General features: G+C 42.6%; 1 protein-coding gene across 1 annotated transcript in view; it reads right to left on the reverse strand.

The window, feature by feature from the left end:
* The window catches only part of SCNN1A (sodium channel epithelial 1 subunit alpha), a 108,710-nt gene extending 86,884 nt beyond the window's left edge, over positions 1 to 21,826 (reverse strand). Inside the window, exon 1 of the mRNA XM_075348339.1 lies at positions 21,591 to 21,826. The gene's annotated coding sequence lies outside the window, so the exon portion shown is untranslated. The remainder of the gene's footprint in view (positions 1 to 21,590) is intronic.
* Positions 21,827 to 22,323: the final 497 nt, after the last annotated feature.

Consider the following 22,323-nt stretch of genomic DNA (forward strand, 5'->3'; position numbering starts at 1 on the left):
CCATTTTTTGTTTTGTTTATTTCCTCCCCTTCTTCCAAGAGCCATAACTTTTTTGTTTTTCCACCAATATAGTTATATAAAGCCTGCTTTACATGTTACGATTCTGCATACGATATCGTATGCGATCGTAACCGCCCCCATCGTATGTGCGGCACCTTCAATTTAGTTGAATGTGCCGCATAAATGATTAACCCCCATCACACGTACTTACCCGTCCATACGACCTCGATGTGGGCGGCGAACGTCCACTTCCTGGAGTGGGAGGGACGTTCGGCGTCACATCGACGTCACGCGGCAGCCGGCCAATAGAAGCGGAGGGGCGGAGCTGAGCGGGACGTAAACATCCCGCCCACCTCCTTCCTTCCGCATTACCGGCCGAGAGCCTCAGGACGCAGGTAAGATCTGTTCATCGTTCCCGGGGTGTCACACACTGCAATGTGTGCTACCCCGGGTACGATGAACAATCTGACGTTCAATTCATGAGGAATGAACGACGTGCGTGCGATGAATGTTTTACGTACCTGTCACACACTGCAATGTAACTTACGATGCCGGATGTGCGTCACTTACGACGTGACCCCGCCGACACATCGAAAGATATATTGTAGTGTGTAAAGCGGGCTTAAGGCTTTGTTTTTTGCGGGACGAGCTTTACTTTTGAGTGACTCCATTCATTCTGCCCCATACTGTACTGGAAGATGGGAAAAAAAATTGTGCGGTGAAATTACAATTGCAATTCCACAATGTGTTTTAGGGTTTTTTATTAACCATATTCCCTATATGGTAAAACTGACCTGGCATTATGGTTCCTCATTTTAATACGAGTTCATAGATACCAAACATGTATAGTTTTTTTAAAGGGGTGAAAAAAATTCAGAAATTTGTAAAAAAAAAACAACCTGCGCTTTTGGCGCTATTTTCCGAGATCCGTAACATCCTCATGTTTTTCGATCTGCGGTTGTGTAGGGCTAATTTTTTGTGTCTTGAGCTGATGTTTTTAATTTTTCCATATTGGGGTAATTAATTGTGCTGTTTTGATCGCATGTCATTGCATTTTATTGAACTGTTGCGGCGACCAAAAAACACAATTTAATGGCATTTTGATTTTTCTTTTTATTGTTACGCCATTTACTGATCAGAGTAATTGATTTTATATTTAGGTAGATCAGGCAGTTATGAACTTGGCGATACTATATATTTGTATTATTATTATTATTATTATTATTGTTTTATTTTCAATGGGACAAAAGGGGGTGTTTTGAACGTTTGTGTTTTTTTATGTCCTTTTTTCACAACTTTTTTTTTACACTTTTATTTCTTTTTACTAGTCACTTTGAAGCTGTGGTTGTCTGATTGCTTGTGCTGTACAATGCAAGGTGTCAGCATCAGCTTTAGCAATGTTCTGTACAGCAAAAATCCCAATCTCCTGTGAACGCCGGCTATAAGCGACATTCACAGGAGATTGTGATTTCTGTTGTACATTACGTCACGACAGACATTAGGATCATCAGTAGAGATTAGTGATCCCGAGGTTTGGTGCTTGTACCAAACACGCATTTTACAAAAAAAAACAAAACAGAATTTGGGTGCTTTGTGTATGCAAACCACTCTCGCGAGCATCGCTGTGCTCGGGTATGCTCTGTGCTCACACCGGGGTGAGCCGCTTACAGTGTTTGAATGGTTCGCACTGGGGGTAACAACAGCGTGATTGGATATAGTGTGCACCCCCAAAAAAAATGAAAACCCCGTCCACCCGTCCCCGGAAGAGATCTGTTTATGGCTGGCTGCATGTGGGCAGAGAGTTGACCTTCACAGTTAATGTCTTCCATTGGGGTTCAGGTCAAGTTTGGGTCCCAAACTGATCTTAAAGTTCGTCTCTACCCGCCAAACTGAATTTCTACGAGTCTGCTCCTCTCTAGTCATCAGCTGACACCTGGCTGTCATTATAAATTATCGGTACCCCCGCCATCACGCTACAGGGCCACCGATGAATGATGCACTCCCCACTGGCACACATTAAATCCAACTATCAGAGATTGACAAGTGGATTTTACTAGTTAACAGGCGCGGGTGGATCTCCGATCTGCCCGCCACTGCTAGAAGCACATTGTTATGCTAGGTACGGGGAACTAAATAGGGAACGGGTGGGATGAGCGCTTTGTCAACCCCAGTAAACAACGATAGAAGACACAAGGAGGACACACGGGGGAGAAAGCATGAATTACTTATCCACAGATGACACCGGTAGAAGTTCAGCAAAGCTTCAGCAACTATATCACAGAGGAGTGCAAGCCACCTGCTTGAAACCAAGGCTTGAAGGAACTGAAAATATCACCAGCACCAGTCCAAGGAAGGAAGGGGTATTTAAACACCAAAGGAATACTGATGAGCAGCAGCTGGGTGGAAGGCGTGCTCCTGCTGAGTACAAAAGGGAAAGCTACCTATACCAATGAATACTGACAGAGGCAACAATGGAAAGTCAGGGAGCATTCTGTGCAGCCAGAAGCTGTGACCTTCTATGGCCAGAAATCACATGACTGTCTGTCACACGTGACACACCCGTGATACACATGATGGCTGTTCAGATCAGCCAACATGTGCAGGTAAACATGCGGGCTCATCGCACAAGCCAGCATGAAAGGGACAGATATGGTCTTTGTATCAGTATGTCTTAGGTCGTGAAGGGGTTAAGAGGCGCACATCTTTCCATGAATTTTGTGCATTTTACTCCAGTGCAATCTTCATCAAGTTTCATGTACAGATCGCCGTATTTATAAGCCGCTGTGGACGGGAATGTCACCGTTCGCTTAGTCACTTGTCGTGGTAGATCGCATTTTGAGATATGATTTTCTCTGATGAACTGATTTCAGCAATGACTCTGCAAAAAACAAGATATGACTACAACGGATGTGCAGTTACTTTTTTGCAAAATTTTTCAAGCAGCAGCTAACGAAGAACCTGTCACCTACCTATTATCATCCCATACTAGCATTTATTGCTGTCACAACCTGTACCCAAAACAACAGCTCCAGCTCCTCTCTCCCCTACCGCTTCCAAGACATTTTTATTAAACTTTTTTACTGCATTTTTTTTGTTGTGATCAGAACCCAAAGGCCTCATTCACACATTTTCACGGGGTATGTAATAACAGGACAGGGGCCCCTAGGCTGGCCCTCAGTCTTGAGACCATGGGATGTCCCTTATCTTAGAGGTAGGTTTGATGGTAGCCAGGTCCGTGCCCCCAGCGTGCCCCTAACTCCTGTTTGTGTCTTGATCTTACTCCCTTCTCCCACACCCTCGGGGTGGGCCAGAAAACACAATAACAAAACCCCACAAAATGACACGGACAAGGGAGAACGAAAACTCGTACACACAGCACTCTAAACACACAGGAGAGACAATATGTGTACCGGGGAACAACGAAAAAAGTAAGGAAGTAAAGCACAACAGGGGAACACTCACACCACTCAAGATCGCAACACAGATCACCACATACAGGAAAGTCACCAAGACCAGGATCGCTGGAGCATATGCTGCAGCTATAATCGGCACATAAAGGAAGGAAGCCGTGTCTTAAATTGTAAGGAGGCAGCTGCACTTGGCAATTAGCAATCTGACCTCTTAGTTCCCGCTCACCAGTCTGCAAGAATTAATTCCTACAGAGCTGAATACCAGTGAGCTTGAATAAGCTGATGCCCTATCCTGGCTCAACAATTGAGAAGCCTCAGGTTGCTTGTCAGACTCTGTGGTGTGAACAGAGTCTGACGACGCAATGCCACCCGGTGCATGCAAAGCCGAACATTGCATGACACACGTTTGCAGAACCTCACAAAATCTCCTTCTCCACTCTTATGTCCTCTTCCCACGATTGCATACAAGATTTCTCCCGTGCCTCCCACATTCTCTGGAACGCTCTACCTCAGCATATCGGACTCTCTCCTACCGTGGAAACCTTCAAGAGAAACCTGAAGACCCACCTCTTCCAACAAGCCTACAACCTACAATAGCCCTCAGTCCAGTAGACCACTGTGCAACCATCTCTGTCCCCACCTATTGTACCATCACCCATTCCCTGTAGACTGTGAGCCCTCGCGGGCAGGGTCCTCTCTCCTCCTATACCAGTCTGTTTTGTACTGTTAATGATTGTTGTACATATACCCTCTTTCACTTGTAAAGCGCCATGGAATTAATGGCGCTATAATAATAAATAATAATAATTTGTGCACATCAATTCAGTCTCAGACCAAAATGTACCAAAGGACCATGGGTCTCCCGATTGGAGCGAGACTGCTTCATATATTCCTATGAGGCTGTGAGAGCTGCGGCTGGTCCATGCTTTGCCTTCCGAGGTTGGACCACAGTGCACGAATGTCTCCTAACACTAGAACCCCAAACCTCATTGTAACATTTTTCTGTTAATTTTAAAAATCTCATAAAAAAAAATAAATTATAGGAAAAAAATCTTAATGTAAAAAATATCCAAATATACAGTTTCCTTTGGGACAACCCCGAAACCAATATGGCCAAAGTGTTTTACTTTGTTCCAGGGCATCAGTTTGAGGAATCATAAAGGGCGCATTCATACAACCACGTATTTAGACATCACTATTTTCTGAAAGAAAGATCAAAGCCTGTTCTGTTCCAGGAATCACTTTACCTTGTGACCTAAACACTGAGCTGTCGCTTATACCATAGAGGGTCTTCACTCCTCTCTGGGGGACCAGGTAAATTCATGAATTACAACTAAAAAAACAAAAAAAAAATTCTAAATATTTTTTGAGGCATTTTGAATATCAGAATGGCCATTTTCATACCTGCCAAGTAGCCATGTCACGGCAACCTCATTGTTCTGGGCCCTACCTGTGTGTGGATTATGTCCATTTGACTGACCATGCTTCCAGGCCCTCCTTCCCCATAGCCACAGGTGTTTTTATCCTTTAATGTTGGGTCTCTCTTTTCCAAAATACAGTATATGTGGTTTTTAAACCATGAAAGAGGTAGTAATATAGAGAAGGACCCAGTACAATGAGGTTACCGTGACGTGGCCACTGGGCAGGTATGAGAATGGCCATTCTGATATGCAAATTACCTAAAATAATATTTAGAATTTTTTTGCTTTTTTAGTTTTTTAGTTGCAAGCTTTGGCATGTAAGTCTTTCTTTTTTGTCTGAACATTCATGAATTAGTAAAGTCAACTAAATAGATTTCCAGTACCTCAGTCCATCTGCCACTTTGGTAGTCAGAGGCTGCCGGAACAGAAACCTTTAAGCCTTCTTCGACCTGCCGACTTCCCCTCCTCTTCCTCTTCTGATTGCTAAGTTGCTCCATGTCATCATTGTGGTGCAATTCATGCATGACGTTGTGCTACATAGGAAAGGTGGTAGGGATGTCGGCAGGCCGGAGGATTTTCATACAGCCTTGGTCTGATGGTCATGGACAACCAACGGTCAAGGTCAACCAACATAGCTGTTGGACCAGGGCTCTGGAAATAATTTTTGCTCAACTCTATGAATTCCAAGAAAAAATTGTGTAATACTTAATTGGCACTGAGGGGGGCGCAACAGTAAAAGTGAACAGGTAGGTAGGAAAGATGAGCAGCCAGTTCATCTATGTATCAGACACACGTACAACTCTAAAAAAAATCCAAGCTCTCATACAGTTACCCTTTGTCAAACTAGGTACGGAGAAATAGCAATCGAGAGGAAAAAAGTAAGGGAAGGGGACCCCTGGGTCTAGGAAAAGGGGAGATGATGGTGACCTCTGACCAAACTTACAGCTGGTCCCTGGGGTTCCTCAGCACCCTAGATAGGTTCCACACCTATGCGCCGAGCCGGATACCTGATCCTAGGTACCCCTAGTGCTAGATCCTAAATAGGGAACAGGAGGGATGAGCTCTTTGTCAACCCCACTAAGCACTAAAGGAAGACACAAGGAGGAACTGGGGGGAAAAGCGTGAACTACTTATCCACAGATGACTCAGGCAGAAGTTCAGCAATGATACTATAGATGAGGGCAAGTCACCTGCTTGCAACCAGAGATTGAATGAACTGAATAATATCAGCAGCACCAGTCCAGGGAAGAAGGGAGTATTTAAGCACCAAGAGAATACTGATGATCAGCAGTTGGGTGGAAGACGAGCTCCACTGGGTCCTAAAGGGGAAGAGATGAAAACCCAGCAGGAAAGCTACCTATACCAATGAATACTGACAGCAGGAACAATGGAAAGTCAGGAAGCATTCTGAGCAGCCAAACACTGTGACCTTCTATTGCCAGAAACCACATGACTGTCTGTCACCCGTCACACCCTTTGATTTTATGGCTTGTTGCTCCATCAGTCTTGATCCCTCTTTTACTTATCCTGTGATCACTATTTTGATGGTACTGCTGTAAGAGACAATGGTTCAGCCCGCATGATCTTCTCTAGCAAGAATTGTCGGTGGCCCGATATCTAGAATGGTTTCTCAATCTCACAGTATTTCTGGATGAGATTTTATGTTCCCCATGTTTTCTCCTACAATCTTCTTGATACATTTTTTTGGCTTCTTTATAAATTGGTCTTAAAGTTCTTGTGTCTGATATAGGTCATGTAGATTATGACCCCAGTAACAGCAGACCGATGTCAGGAGATGATCTGTGCATAACGATGTGGAGATAAGTCGGTGCGATGAAGTAAACACGGGGAAAGTTAATAATAAGTCATTGATTTCTTTTGTGTATTTGCGGAGATCTGGCTCTCGGCGCAGGTTCACACTCGGGGGACGGACGATTGAGTTGCTTTGTTGACAGTTCCCGTCCTCAGACAATGCGCCGCGTGTTGACACGTAGATTATACGTGAAGTTCGGTTCTCTTCCTTGTCATATCACATTACTGATTTTTATTTAAGGCGGAGGTGTCCTGTATTAAGTGACTTTTGGCAAATGTGTTTATTTATTGTACTCACTTAAATAGCGCCATCATATTCTGTAGCGCTGTACAGACATTATCATCACTGTCCCTGTTGAGGCTCACAACCTGAGTATCTTATCAGTATGTTTTTGCAGTATGGCAGGAAACTAGAGAACCCGGCGGAAACATGAGGGAAACATACAATCTGCTTGTAGATATTGTATTTGGTGGGATTTGACCCCAGGAATCCAGTGCTGCAATAGTGTTAACCACTGAGCCACTGTACAGTGCTAACCACTGAGCCACCGTAAAGTACTAACCACTGAGCCGCCATACAGTGCTAACCACTAGTTACGATACAATGCAAACCACTGAGCCACCGTACAGTGCTAACCACTTTTCCACAGTACAGTGCTAACCATTGAGCTACCATACAGTGCTAACCTCTGAGTCACCATATAGTGCTAACCACTGAGCCACCATACAGTGCTAACCACTGAACCACTGTACAGTTTTAACCAATTTGCCACCATACTGTGCTAACCATTGAGCCATCGTGCAGTGCAAACCACTGAGCCACCATACAGGGCGAACCACTGAACCACTGTATAGTACTTCCATGATTAAGACCTTTACAGGTCGAAACGTGTAGGAAATTGCTCCTCTGTCCTATTTGCCTCTGTATTTTTGTCTTGTATTGATTGATGGAAGATTTTTATTACCAATAAAGAAATTGATTTTAAGCCGATTCTCTCCTGGAGTTGCTGGAAATCCTCCTTTTTTCTTCTCCATGTGTTTTCACCCAGGTCAGGGTGTTTCCGTGCACCAGAGGTAAGATCGGGAGTGAAGAGGGGTGAGCTGAATTCTTCCTCTCTTTTCTGGCACTGTATAGTACTAACCACTCAGCCACCATAAAGTACTAACCATTGAGCCCCCGTACAGTACTAACCCCTGAGCCACCATACAGTGCTAACCACTTTTCCATCATACAGTGCTAACCACTGAGCTACCGTAAAGTGCTAACCTCTGAGCCCCCATAGGGTGCAAACCACTGAACCACCCTGTGGCACTAACCACTGAGACACCATACAGTGCTTACCAATTTGCCATCATAGAGTGCTAACCACTGAGCCACCGTACACTACTAATCACTAAGCCACCGTACTGCCCATCATATGGCAATAGTGATGATATTGAACCCAAAATCAGAGAGACCGAACATTATGGCATCAGCAGCTCTGGGTAACTAGGCCATTGAATCAGATGAATATACAGCTGCTGTTAAACAATTTTCTTGGCTCTGGATAAATCGGAAGAACCAACGAAAATCAGGGAAGAACATACAAACTCCATGTAATGTTACTACTCGAACTGGACCCTGGTGTCTGAGGGGTCTTACAGGCCACTATCAATATGGTAGGTGAGGCCCCTTTACAGATATTGCACTAGGGTCGGGGACTCCGGGAGTCTCCATTTACACCTCCGCTCTAATGTGTCCTAAATTTTGTAAATGGCATCCAACATCCAACACAATCTTTCCAGCTCACTAAACTGAAACTCCAAATTACACAGTCACATCCTTATCTTGTGAAGGAATCTTACAAATACTCCTTTGTTGCCTAATTTTCCCATAAAGCCATGGCCAGGCCTGAGAGCTTGTTGTCGTAAAGGGTCATAAATGATCCTGGCACAATGGCTGAAAGTTTACAGGTGAGTTTGCAGATTTAAGTTCACAAGGAGCTTAATCACTTTTATAGTTCTTGAACTAGAAATGTCCATACAAAAGCCGACACTGAGCTAAAAGGAGTATTCAAAATCACAAAAAAGAACCTTTTTCCACAATGGCACCACTCACTATTGCCTATGGATTTTGTCTGGTATTGCAGCTCAGCTCCATTCACTTCATCAGAAAAAGTAAGGTAAAGCAGACAGCTGGGGGCTGGCATTATCAGGCTGGGAAGGTCCATGGTTACTTGGTCCTTCCCAGCCTAAAACTAGCAGCCTGCAGCCACCCCAAAAGTGACCCATTACATTAGGCATGCCAATTCTAGCACTTCGCCCCCTTCGCCCCAGCTCTTCCCAATTTCCCTGGTGCGATGGCAATTGGGGTAATGGTACTTGGGGCTGGGTTCTGCTTCCATATTGTTTGAGTTTCCCATTGACTTCCATTATATTTGGTACTCGAGGCTTTTAGCGCTCGCTCCTCATTACTAATAAGTAATGAAGCACATAGAAGTTCCCAAGCTGGATGAAAATACCCCTTCACCCCCGGACAATTTTCCGTTTTTCCCTTCCTCCCCTTTCTCCCCTTCCCCTTCTTCTGAGAGCCATAACTTTTTCCGTCAATCTTTCCATATAAGGGCTTGTTTTTTGTGGGATGAGTTGTAATTTTAAATGAAACCATGAGTTATAACCAATACTCTACTGGAAAACAGCAAAAAACTTCCAAGTGCAGAAAAATTGCAAAATTGCAAAAAATGTGCAATTCCATGATTGTTCTTGGGATATTTTATTCACCATGTTCACTATATGGTAAAACTGATGTGTTGGTGTGATGCCACAGGTCGTTAAGAGTTCGTAGACACCAAACGTATATAGGTTTACTTTTATCTAAGGGGTTAAAAAAAAATCAAAAGTTTGTCCAAAAAAAGGTGATTTTTTATTTGTTAGATCGGGCATTTCTGAACTCAGCGCATCCACCTGCGCCTGCAAGGCACATATGTCAGCTGTTCAAATCAGCTGACATGTGCAGGAATCACCTCCAGCTCACTGCAGTAGCCGCAGGTGATTACACCTTGATGACTTAGGACGTACCAGTATGGCCTGAAATTGTTAAGTGGTTAAGAAAAAATTATTATATAAAACAAGTAAAAAAAAATAAACAAAAAGAAAAATTCTAGGTATAGTATGGCATTTTGCCCAAATTATGAACATTTAAAAAAAATGACAAATTTGTAGTTTTTAGATAAGTAAAAAAAAAACAGAAGGAAAACTGATCAAAAAATCATATAGTGTCATAAAAAAAACATATAGATTTGTCTGCAAAAAAACACATTTCTGTAGCCATATTCTTAAAGTAGTAAAGAAAAGTATATATAGATTTGGTATGGCCGTAATTGTACTGACCCATGGAAAATAAGAAGTGTGCATACCGTAATTTATAAAAAGAAAATTCAAAAGTTTTGGATTTTCTGTATGTATTGTTTTTGCATTTTCCAAAACAAATAGTAATTCACATCCTATATGTATAGCAAAATAGTGCCATTACAAAATACAATTCATACAAAAGAAAACAAGCCCTCGTACAGACACATTGATGTGAAAATCTAAAAGTTCAGGCTTTTGGGCTTTTGGGATGCTAAGATTAAAAAAATCAAATATATATATATATATATATATATATATATATATATATATATATACAGTACAGACCAAAAGTTTGGACACACCTTCTCATCTCTAGAACAACTATTAAGAGGAGACTTTGTGCAGCAGCCTTCATGGTAAAATAGCTGCTAGGAAACCACTGCTAAGGACAGGCAACAAGCAGAAGAGACTTGTTTGGGCTAAAGAACACAAGGAATGGACATTAGACCAGTGGAAATCTGTGCTTTGGTCTGATGAGTCCAAATGTGAGATCTTTGGATCCAACCACCGTGTCTTTGTAGAAAAGGTGAACGGATGGACTCTACATGGCTGGTTCCCACCGTGAAGCATGGAGGAGGAGGTGTGATGGTGTGGGGGGGGCTTTGCTGGTGACACTGTTGGGGATTTATTGAAAATTGAAGGCATACAGAACCAGCATGGCTACCACAGCATCTTGCAGCGGCGTGCTATTCCATCCGGTTTGCGTTTAGTTGGACTATCATTTATTTTTCAACAGGACAATGACCCCAAACACCTCCAGGCTGTGTAAGGGCTATTTGACTAAGAAGGAGAGTGATGGGGTGCTACACCAGATGACCTGGCCTCCACAGTCACCAGACCTGAACCCAATCGAGATGGTTTGGGGTGAGCTGGACCGCAGAGTGAAGGCAAAAGGGCCAACAAGTGCTAAGCATCTCTGGGAACTCCTTCAAGACTGTTGGAAAACCATTTCCGGTGACTACCTCTTGAAGCTCATCAAGAGAATGCCAAGAGTGTGCAAAGCAGTAATCAAAGCAAAAGGTGGCTACTTTGAAGAACCTAGAATATAAGACATATTTTCAGTTGTTTCACACTTTTTTAAGTATTTCATTCCACATGTTTTAATTCATAGTTTTGATGCCTTCAATGTGAATCTACAATTTTCAGAGTCATGAAAATAAAGAAAACTCTTTGAATGACTTGGTGTGTCCAAACTTTTGGTCTGTACTGTCTATACATCTTTTCTAAGTAAATATATTTCTACAGTAAAGGTATATTTCACCAGATGTCGGTAACGACCCATCCAATCAAAACATACAAAGAAATTAAACCATGGATGTCCATAAATTAAGTTATGTGTAATAATGAGAAATGACACAGGGAAAAGAATTAACACATGAAGAAAGAGATGTGCAAAAAAACATGGAAAGTCATGACACCAGCTGAAATCTATCAATAACTAGAGAGCAATCTTGCCACTTATCTAAAAATAATAGCTGGTTCAACTGATGGCCTATAAAAATATGTTTAGTTACCAAGGTGCTACACAAAAAACATCACATGATGGGTAAAACTAGTGAACCGTGTCAAGACCTCTGCAACCTTATTATTGCAAAACATAATGATGGCACTGGTTACAGAAGAATTTCTAAACTACTGAAGGTTCCAATGAGCACTGCTGGGGCCAAAATCCAGAAGTAGAATGTGCATGATTTCACCATAAACCGGGCCATGACCAGGTGTTCCCTGTAAAATTTCAGACAGAGGAGTAAAGAATTATCAGAAGAGTTATCCAAGAGCCAAGGACCACCTGTGGAGACCTACAGAAAGATCTGGAATCAGCAAGTACAGTTGTTTCAAAGAAAAAAATAAGTACTTTGCTCCCCCTCCAAAGATTATATGCACGCTCCTGTATGCACGCTCCTGTATGCACGCTCCTGTATGCACGCTCCTGTATGCACGCTCACCACGCAAGTCTCCATTGCTGAAAAAAAACAGGTTCCAGTGCATTTCAAGTTTGCTCAACATTTAGACAAGCCTTTGAAATACTGTGAGAATATAGTCTGGTCAGATGTTACTAAAATTTAACTCTTTGGATGCCATAATACACACCATGTTTGGAGGCTAAAAAGAAAATCACACTAAAAACATCAACAGTGAAATGTGGAGGTGGGAACCTCATGGTGTGGGGCTGTTTTTCAGCATATGCCACTTGTAAATTTCATATAGAAGGAAGGATGAATGGACCAATTTTCCTGACACATTCCTGATAAAAATCTGCTGCCATCTACCAGGAAGATGAAGATGAATTGACGATGGACAATTCAGCAGACAATGATCCCAAACACACAGCCAAGGAAACTCTCAACTGGTTTCACAGAAACAAAATAAAGCTGCTACAATGGCCGAGCCGATCACCGGAGCTGAACCCAATAGAAAATGTATGGAAGAAACTAAAGCTCAGAAGCCCAGGTAATCTTCAGGATTTCAATAGTGCTTGTGTGGAAGAATGACCCAAAATCACACCTGTGCAATGCAGCCACTAGTGTCTCTATACAGGGGGTGTCTTGAAGCTTCATCACCAATAAAGGTTTTTGTATGAAGCATTAAATACATTTCAGTAACGTGTTCAATACTTTTCCTCTTTGTCATTTGTCATTTTTACACATCACTAAATTTAAGGATATCTATGGTTTGATTTCTTTGTCTATGTGGGTTGGATGGGTTATTACTAGGGATGATTGAATACCTCAAATATTTTGCTTTGCGAATATTTGCTGAATACGTCGCCGCTATTCGCGAATATTCGATGCGCAATGTAAGTCTATGGGAAACCCGAATAACAACTATTCGGAACTATTCGGGCATCCCATAGACTTACATTGCGCATCGAATATTCGCATATCAGCGACCTATTCATTGGATATTCGCGAAGCCGAATATTTGAGGTATTCGATCATCCCTGGTTATTACCAACATCTGGTGAGAGTTTCATGTCAATAGCACCTTTAAAAATATATTCACTTAAAAAATTGGTGACGTGTTCAATACTTACTTCACTCACTGTAAGGGGGTTAAATTACAGAACCACAGACTTTTTGGGTCATGATTGATGATTTTATAATGAGGTAGAAAATCCAATTTATTCTATTAAGGCATTTGGAGTTAAAAGAGAAAGGACCCTAATTTTAGACTTCTTTGAGTTAGCCAGAGTGGAGGACGGTTACATGAGTGTCTACAAGATTTCACTCGTTGATGTCGGTTCCTGTGTTGGTATGATTGCACTTAGATTGTAGGCATAGGGGAAATCTGGCCATACACATAAGAGAAAAGACAACCAAACCTTTATGGGGTCTCCAAACTCTTTTAACAACAGATATCAATGGCAAGAGGAATTTGGCATGTTGGATTGCAACATAATCTCTCCTTTATTCTCCCAAAAGATAAACTTTTGGCAGATGGCCGCAGCATAATTAGCTCTCTTGGAAGCAAGGAGAAGAGATGTTGTTTGATATTTAATTCATGTGCATGGTTGGCTTGCATGAAGGATGTAGTACTAATGAAGAGAAGTTATGGAAAGTTGAGGGGTTGTATAAGACCCCATGGCCATCCCTCATGCCTTGTAAACACAAACACCATTATTATTATTAATAATAATAATAATAATAATTTCTGTAAACCAAAACACAGTCTTTCTCCAAATGTTACTGTCAGGGTTGAAGTGGAGTCGAGTCCAAAGCCTAAAGATGCCCCCACTTAGATGCCTTTAAGGATATATCACTGACAAGCATAATACACAACAGTGTTTTACATGAGTGATTAAGGGCATATAGGTTCCGAAGTAGGACAAAGATGGAAATAAAAAGTTGAACAAAATGTGTAAAGACATGAAAAATAATAAAAACAGTGATGAGGAAACACTAAAATGCTTGACTGTTCATTACTTGTATCGAGCAGGTGCGATGCTTAGATGCAGGGCCGGCGTCAGCACGCGGCATACCCGGGCAAATGCCGGGGCCCTGGAGAGCTGGGGGGCCCACTCGGCCTCGTCAGTTCTGCTGCCCCCGGGCCGAGTTCCGGGGACAGCAGTCCTTTGGCCCTTTAAGGCCTGCAGACCACAGCGTTCACTATGTTCTCCTGCATTGAGCATCATCTGTGGGCGGAGCTACCGCCCGGCGTCCTGCTCAGTCGCACAGATGAAGGAGTCACAGTGCCAGCCAGCGACCCCCAGCACATCGCTTCCCTCCAGCGCTGTGTGGGCCCCATCTGCACCGTGACCTGATCAGTATGTGGGACATCACTCCCTCCCCGCCCCTCCCTGTCCCCCCGTGCGTGTGTGGGCCCCGCAGAGCAAGGTGTGTGTTTATATGTATGTATGCATGCAGCAGAGCAGTATGCGTGTTTGTATGTATGTATGTATGTATATATGCAGCAGAGCAGTGTGTGTGTGTCTGTATGTATGTATGTATATATGCAGCAGAGCAGTATGCGTGTCTGTATGTATGTATGTATGCAGCAGAGCAGTATGCGTGTCTGTATGTATGTATGTATATATGCAGCAGAGCAATATGCGTGTCTGTCTGTATGTATGCATGTATGTATGCAGCAGAGCAGTATGCGTGTCTGTATGTATGCATGCTAAGCAGTATGCGTGTATGCATGTATGTATGCAGCAGAGCAGTATGCGTGTCTGTATGTATGCATGCAGAGCAGTATGCGTGTCTGTATGTATGTATGCATGCTACGCAGTATGCGTGTCTGTATGTATGCATGTATGTATGCAGCAGAGCAGTATGCGTGTCTGTATGTATGCATGCAGAGCAGTATGCGTGTCTGTATGTATGCATGCAGAGCAGTATGCGTGTCTGTATGTATGCATGTATGTATGCAGCAGAGCAGTATGCGTGTCTGTCTGTATGTATGTATGCAGCAGAGCAGTATGTGTGTGTCTGTATGTATGTATGCAGCAGAGCAGTGTGTGTGTCTGTCTATATGTATGTCTGCAGCAGAGCAGTGTGTGTGTGTCTGTATGTATGCATGCAGCAGAGCAGTATGTGTGTGTCTGTCTATATGTATGTCTGCAGCAGAGCGGTGTGTGTGTGTCTGTATGTATGTATGTATGCAGCACAGCAGTGTGTGTGTGTCTGTATGTATGTATGCAGCAGAGCAGTATGTGTGTGTCTGTATGTATGTATGTATGCAGCAGAGCAGTGTGTGTGTGTCTGTATGTATATATGCAGCAGAGCAGTGTGTGTGTGTCTGTATGTATGTATGCAGCAGAGCAGTGTGTGTGTGTCTGTCTATATGTATGTCTGCAGCAGAGCAGTGTGTGTGTGTCCATATCTCCCTATCGATTCCTCCTAGGCGAATCACTTCTGGGGCATATTACAACTGCCGGACCAGGAATGCAGTCTATGTCCTTATTTGCAGCTGCCCTAAAGTGTATGTTGGCGAAACCACACAAGAGGTAAGAAGGAGGGTTCAGCAGCACTTCTCTAATATTAACACGGCCAGTACGGACCTCAAGAAGGGCAAAGTGCTCACCTCAGTGGCTGCCCACTTTCTTACCCATCATGGGGGGCGATATAATTCAATTAAGGTCATCATTGTTGATTCCATCAAACAGAACCTCAGAGGTGGGAACTGCACTAAGGAGCTCTTACAGAAGGAATCCCGATGGATATACACCCTTAAGAGCTTGGCTCCACATGGTTTGAACGAGGAGTTGCTTTACACCGGGTTCTATAACATCATCTGAAACTGTGGGTTTGCATATATTTTTTCATCCTGTTTGTCTCCTCTCTCTTTAGCCTCCTGTACTTGTCAAGGAGAGCGGTTTGACCGAATGAAGAAGAAGGAAAAACAATAAAGATGAAGGAAAATTGGGGACGGGGAGCGAAGAGGACACCGGGCCGAAGTCTCAGGCTCGCTTCTTCTCCATTTTGGTACCATTGGGCTCGTCCTGATGGAGTATTGTAGACGCTGTGGCCGGATCATAGTGACAACAACCGGAGCATGGTCCGTGCAAAGAAAGGATAAACAAGGACTGTGGTCTTTAACTTGATGTTATAAAGAGGAAGGAATTACAACTATGGACTTGGAACTCAGTGTTATGCTCTATAGGTGTCCTCATTTGTCACCTACTGCCATAGCTATGTCGGATCGGACTTCCACCAAACTAGGTCCTATACAAAACTATTGAATAATATCTCTTACATAGTTCTGACCTTGGAGCCTTACATGTTTAGGTGAGGATTCCTCCATACATATTTGATTTCCACAGTTCTGTGGCTTCTCTATTTCTCTGTGTCGCACATGAACGTCATTCCCTTTGAGGATGGTTTGATCAATATATTTAGTATATCTACTCTTTGAGTTGTCAATAATTATCCCAAACAGGGGTCTAATCCTCTATGGTACTGCATATTCGTATTGAGACTAGTGCTCAGCTCAAGGCTTTAATATCACTAATTCTGGATCTTGTAAATAACCTCTCTATTATATCTGATATCCTTTGGTTTCCTTTTGGGCAAATAATAGTCCGCCAAATAGATATATCACTCTACCTATATACCAATGGAATATGGAGACATACACTTATCCGGACTGTGTATTCAGTTCCCGGATTTCAGTTTCCTGTCTCACTATAATGTACTGAGTATCCTTTTGGTTTGCTTTAATTTTAGGGCGTATTAATGGATACAAATTTGACTCCGCTTACGTACTAATGATACATATACATGTACTTATCATGGTAACATGTTAATCTGTTGGGACCAGAGCTGTGTCCTGGACCTTGTCTCCTTGTGAGAAAGGGTCAGAGACTTATTTTGTTTACAAATATATCCCTCAAAGGTCTAATATTCAGCATTATTACTTTTGCATTTGTCAAGATGGGCTTTATTACCTGCTCAATATTGTACATTATAAGAGGGTAAAGTGATACTTTGTATCTATATATTTTTTGGCACGATCAATAACGAAAAATTTTGCTTGTAATTTGGGAACAGAAATCTATTTGATTCGTATCGGATCATACCCCCCAAAAAGGGTTAATGATATTATGCATGCACCATCTACTCCATGCTTGTTGATAGGGTCCTATGGTATGTGCAGAACCAGCGGCACATATGGAGAAATAATAATTTTGACTTCCTGCGCCTGCGCTGCATGAACCTGCATGTGTGTAAATATTAGAGGTGCTCCTACATAATGGGCTTGCACGAGGTATCTATAATGCTATGCGCCGGGTAGGAATACGGTCTGATAGCGCTATAAGCATTTATGTCCGGCGCATGCGCAGTGTGAGATGGGGGTGGTTCTCTTTTGGTCATGTGATGCAAATCAGATCTGCTGGCGCTGTATAGTTCCGTATAGATAATAAATATTATATTTGAGCGCCGCCACATTGGATATGTACACCCAGCATACCTAATGGTATGCGATAATGACTTTTTTGAGCACTGCCCGCTTTGACGGTCGGCGCATGCGCAGTATGAGTTTGGGGGTTGAACCTTTTCATGTCACGTGACTCAAACAAGATGGCGGCCGCCATCGGAACGCTGCAAGCACATGAGACTCTCCAGCTGCGTTACTGGTGAGTGCTAATACATTCTCCTTATATATGACACATGAGGAGGTAATGCACAGCTTTTCTCTTTCCCCTGAGGAAGCCACCCTTAGAGGTGGCGATACGCGTGGGGTCATTCCATTGGGAAACCCTTCTCCTTATGCCATTCTTATTTACATGGCTCCTTCCATCATAGTGATATCTTATGGATAGTGAGTATAGACTGGTATATCCTAACCAGGTATAATGCTCTTGTCTGTCACAGGAGATAACTAGCTAATTGCTCAGGACCCCTGGACTTCACACTGTGTTATTTTATAGCATAAGCAATTATTTGCATGATCCCTTGGGGATCCTATGTAGCTCGCTATATTATTAGTGGTGTTATAATCCTATAGACGGTGAATATAGACTGGGATATACCGATGCTCTGTGCAGGTCTAATACTCTGGTCTGTTTATGTTGGTGTTGACACAGTCAGAACTATACAGCTTGCTAGACTGTTCAGGGCCTCAGGATCGATACTGGGTCTCTCCATAGCATAGCAATAATAGATATAGTTCCTTGGGGATCTTATGCAGACCGCTAATAGTGGTCTAACCTTTTGTTCTGTGGTATATTAGAACTGACGGTGTTACTTAATACTAACCAGATTTATAGGGCCTAAGTATCACGTATAATATATAACTGTTTAAAAATTTATTGTGCATAAGGAGAAGCCATTTGTGTTGTGTATTTATACATATTGATATTAATGTTTCCCAATGTGTTTGGTGTACTATGCCATAGGCTTTTTTAAGTGTTTTTAACCAATCCTTGTGTGTACTACGCTCCCGGTTTGGAGACATGTGGTTTTCTGCACAATAAAGTAATTTCTCTATATAACATGATTTTGTGGTGATCCCGTATCTGGTATACCTTAGTTCTCTTCAAATTTGGCATAGTTTATAGTATACCTGGAGATCCCACGGGTTGGTGCCCTTCCTCCTTTTTGGTATATGTACGTGTATGTATCTGTGTATGTGTGTGTGTCTGCGTGTTTATGGGGCCCACTGGGACTCTTCCGCCCGGGGCCCACAAAAACCTGGAGCCGGCCCTGCTTAGATGGGTTTGATTCCACTAACGAGTATAATGGATGTCAATATTGAACTCTAGTATATTTCTGATAGAACCCCTGTAGGAGGCTAGGGAGTCTGGAAAATCACTGAAATGGATGAAAACTGCGCTTTAATTGAATGGGAACAGCATGGGGAAGACGCATGGACACATCTCTGACTACTAGGTTACTACTGGGAAGTAAATTAATAATTAATAAAAAAAAATGGTGTGGGGTCCCATCAGTTTTGATTACCAACCAAAATAAAGCAGACAGCTGTGGACTGGTATCAGGCTGGGAAGGTCCATGGTTATTTGGTCCTTACCAGCCTAAAAAGAGCAAAATGCAGCAACTCCATCATTAGATTTTTTTTGTCTGTGTTAATTCACTTTACATTTACTGGGTTACTATGAGGGTGTCTGATAGAGGACTTCCCATCATTAACCCCTGGACATAATGCCAGCTGACATCAACCCTCAAGAATATTGCCCCAATTTCCACCGCACCAGAGCAATCAGGAAGAGTCGGGACGAAGTGGCAGAAATGGAGCATCTAATGTGATGCGTCAATTCTGGGGTGGCTGCAGGCTGCTATTTTTAGGCTGAAAAGGGCAAAAAAAAACCCATGGGCCTTCCCAGCCTTATAATACCACCCCCAGCTGTCTACTTAACCTTGCCTGGTCATGAAAAATAAGGGCACCTCATGCTTTTTTTTTACAATTTTTTTTATTAAGATAGACAATGCTAAAAACACCCACATGAAAGACCCTTAAGGGTGCAAGTGTACAAACCCTGCTCTTGTGTGCTGAGCATCGCGTCCCCAGGTCTTATATAGACTCAGTGACGAGATGCAGCCAGACAATCACAGTAATGCCAGTAGCCAACATAGCTACGGCATTACCGTGTATAGTAGACAATCCTTGTATGTTTATTGGCTTGCTACCAGCTGCGAAACATGCAGGGCGAGAACTCGAGTATGGAGCAGTGCCGACCATGCTCTCTGTTGATCACTATTAAAAACACAAAAATCCTTAGTTTTTACAAAACAATGCCTATTATGTAGAAAAAAAATAGACTAAGTATACAGGTATTGTTGCATCTAAAACAAACTGAACTATAGTGGGGTATTTGGCCCACATGATGAGTGCAAATCTCTCTCGGTTCTTAGTACTGGCAATAGGTGGCAGAACATAGGGGGTGTAGCAGGGAGTTTTTATTGACTTTCTATAGTAATCCCTTTCAATTACCACAGCAAATTGAAAGAACTGATAGCAGAGAACAATAGAATATAATTGTACACCACATAGAAAGTAGAGAAGTCTAGGTATAGTGCTCCTTGAAAGCCTCTATGATAATTATCAGGCCTTTTACACATCTCTCTCGCCCTTCCACTATCCAGTCGTTCTGGTTTCACCTCGTTGCTCAAGCGTAAAAGAATTCTTTCTCTAGTGTAATAGCAAATGTACGCTGATCCATTAAGAGATATGTACATATTCTGAATATGTGCTGTCACTTTGCCAGGCGCGAGGAGGGGGAATTGCTCAAGGGGGCAAATCTTTTGGAAAAAGCCAAATGTTCCAGTATTGCACAATGCGAGAGCACCGATAGCCTTTAGTTTTCTTAAAGGGCAATCACTTGTAAATTTTATTCTCTGAGGACTTAAAGCGGTTGTCCTTTACTTTTATATTGATGGCCTAGATACATTAAAAAAATAACGGATGGCCATGGGGTCTATTCTCACCCCTTCAACAATAATAGTACGTTTTCCCTTGGTTTTTGCAAAAATATAAAACAAAAAAAACATATAAATGACTTAAAGAGGTTGTGCCCCTCTTTTACACTGATGGCCTATCTTTAGGATAGGTCATTAATGTTTGATCGGCCAGGGTCCAACAACTGGCACCTCTGCCGATCATTTGCTGGCAATAGCAGTGGCGGCAGCTGAAGATGCTCAGTCCTGGAGCTGCCCCATCTATTGATAATGGACACGGCCGGGTACTTCACATCCGCTCCCCATTCAATAGGAGGCAGTACTCGGTTGCGGCTGCTATCAGTTTACAAGGCAGCTTGGAACTGAGCATTTCCGTTTGTCTGTTGCCGCCACCAGCACTGAGAACCGCTGATCGGCAGTGGTGCCGGGTGTCAGACCCTAAAGATAGGCCATCAATGTAAAAGAAGTGGATAACCTTATTAAGTCATTTATATGATACAGTATATGTTTTTTGTTTTATATTTTTGCATAAAAAGGAAAATGTACTTTTATTGTTGAGGGGGTGAATGTAGACCCCATGGCCATCCCTTATTTTTAATGTGTTTCTCTGTCCATCAACAAAATGTCTCATTGGGGTAGATTGTGTTTGTCCATTGTTTGTTCATGAACTTTTTAAGTGTTTTTATACTTTTCTATGTACCTTAGTTTTTTTAATAAATACATAATTTACCTCATACGCTTTTTACATAATATTGCAGACTATTTGGTGCTTTATATATACTATTTCTTCCCCAGTTTCCTATCTATCCATCTATACCTTAGTGTTCTTACAGAAAAATCCTATATAACTACAAGTCCCTGAGAACGTCGTAGTTATTTGTTTTTGTAAAATAAATGTTATAACCCTTCTTCCCCGACTGAAGCTCCCATGGGTTTTGTCTTCCGGCTTTTCTAGCCTCTTGAATGTGAATTCTGCATCCTTTATAGAGCCATACAACCTCTCTAAGCTCCATATCTATATTGAATTATTAATCAGGAGTCTAAAAAAGCTGAGTGACAACTCAGTAGGAAGTGTCCTGCAAGTCACATTAGTTGTCAGATACAGATGTAACCAAGAAATGGCTGTCAGCTCGACAGTAGAAGACGACGGGTGGTGTTCTTTAGGGTTTAGCATTGGCACCTTTATAGGAGAAGTCACAAACCTGAGTCTTTGTGCCCGGGATAGTGCAGGAGATGAGCATCTACTTTACATCAGCGCAGGCGGCTTTTTCGGTTTTCTTCCTATGTCGTAGGACCAATGTGGAGCTTTTCTTTCGGAGTTCTCTCGCCAGCTTCTTCCACAGTGAATGCACCTTGCAGTCCTATCGGCTCCCCCTCACCTGTTGGCAGTCGCTGTCGCTCACCTTTTGCTCCCGTCCCCTCCCATACAGTTCACCTGGACCAGGTAGAGCTTGAACTGGTTTTTTTCCAGTTGTATCTGGCAGTCTGGTACCTGTGAACCTCCCCAGTCCCTCCCTTCTGCTGCTTACCTGCACACAGCTTGGCTCACATCCTTTAACAATGGCATTGAAACTTCAATATTTTGTCAGATGTAGCAGAGCTGAGTTTGTCAGATGTAGCAAAGTTGAGTTTGTCAGATGTAGCAGAGCTCAGTTTGTCAGAGGTATCAAAGCTGAGTTTGTCAGATATAGCAGAGCTGAGATTGTCAGAGGTATCAGAGCTGAGTTTGTTGGATGTTGCAGAGGTGAGTTTGTCAGAGGTAGCAGAGCTGAATTGGCCAGATATAGTAGAGCTGAGTTTGTCACATGTAGCAGAGCTGAATTGGTCAGATATAGTAGAGCTGAGTTTGTCAGAGGTATCAGAGCTGGGTGTGTCAGATGTAGCAGAGCTGATTTTGTCAGATATAGCAGAGCTGAGTTTGTCAGTATAGTTGAA

Source organism: Anomaloglossus baeobatrachus, chromosome 5 (assembly GCF_048569485.1).
Source record: "Anomaloglossus baeobatrachus isolate aAnoBae1 chromosome 5, aAnoBae1.hap1, whole genome shotgun sequence".
Lineage (NCBI taxonomy): Eukaryota > Metazoa > Chordata > Amphibia > Anura > Aromobatidae > Anomaloglossus > Anomaloglossus baeobatrachus.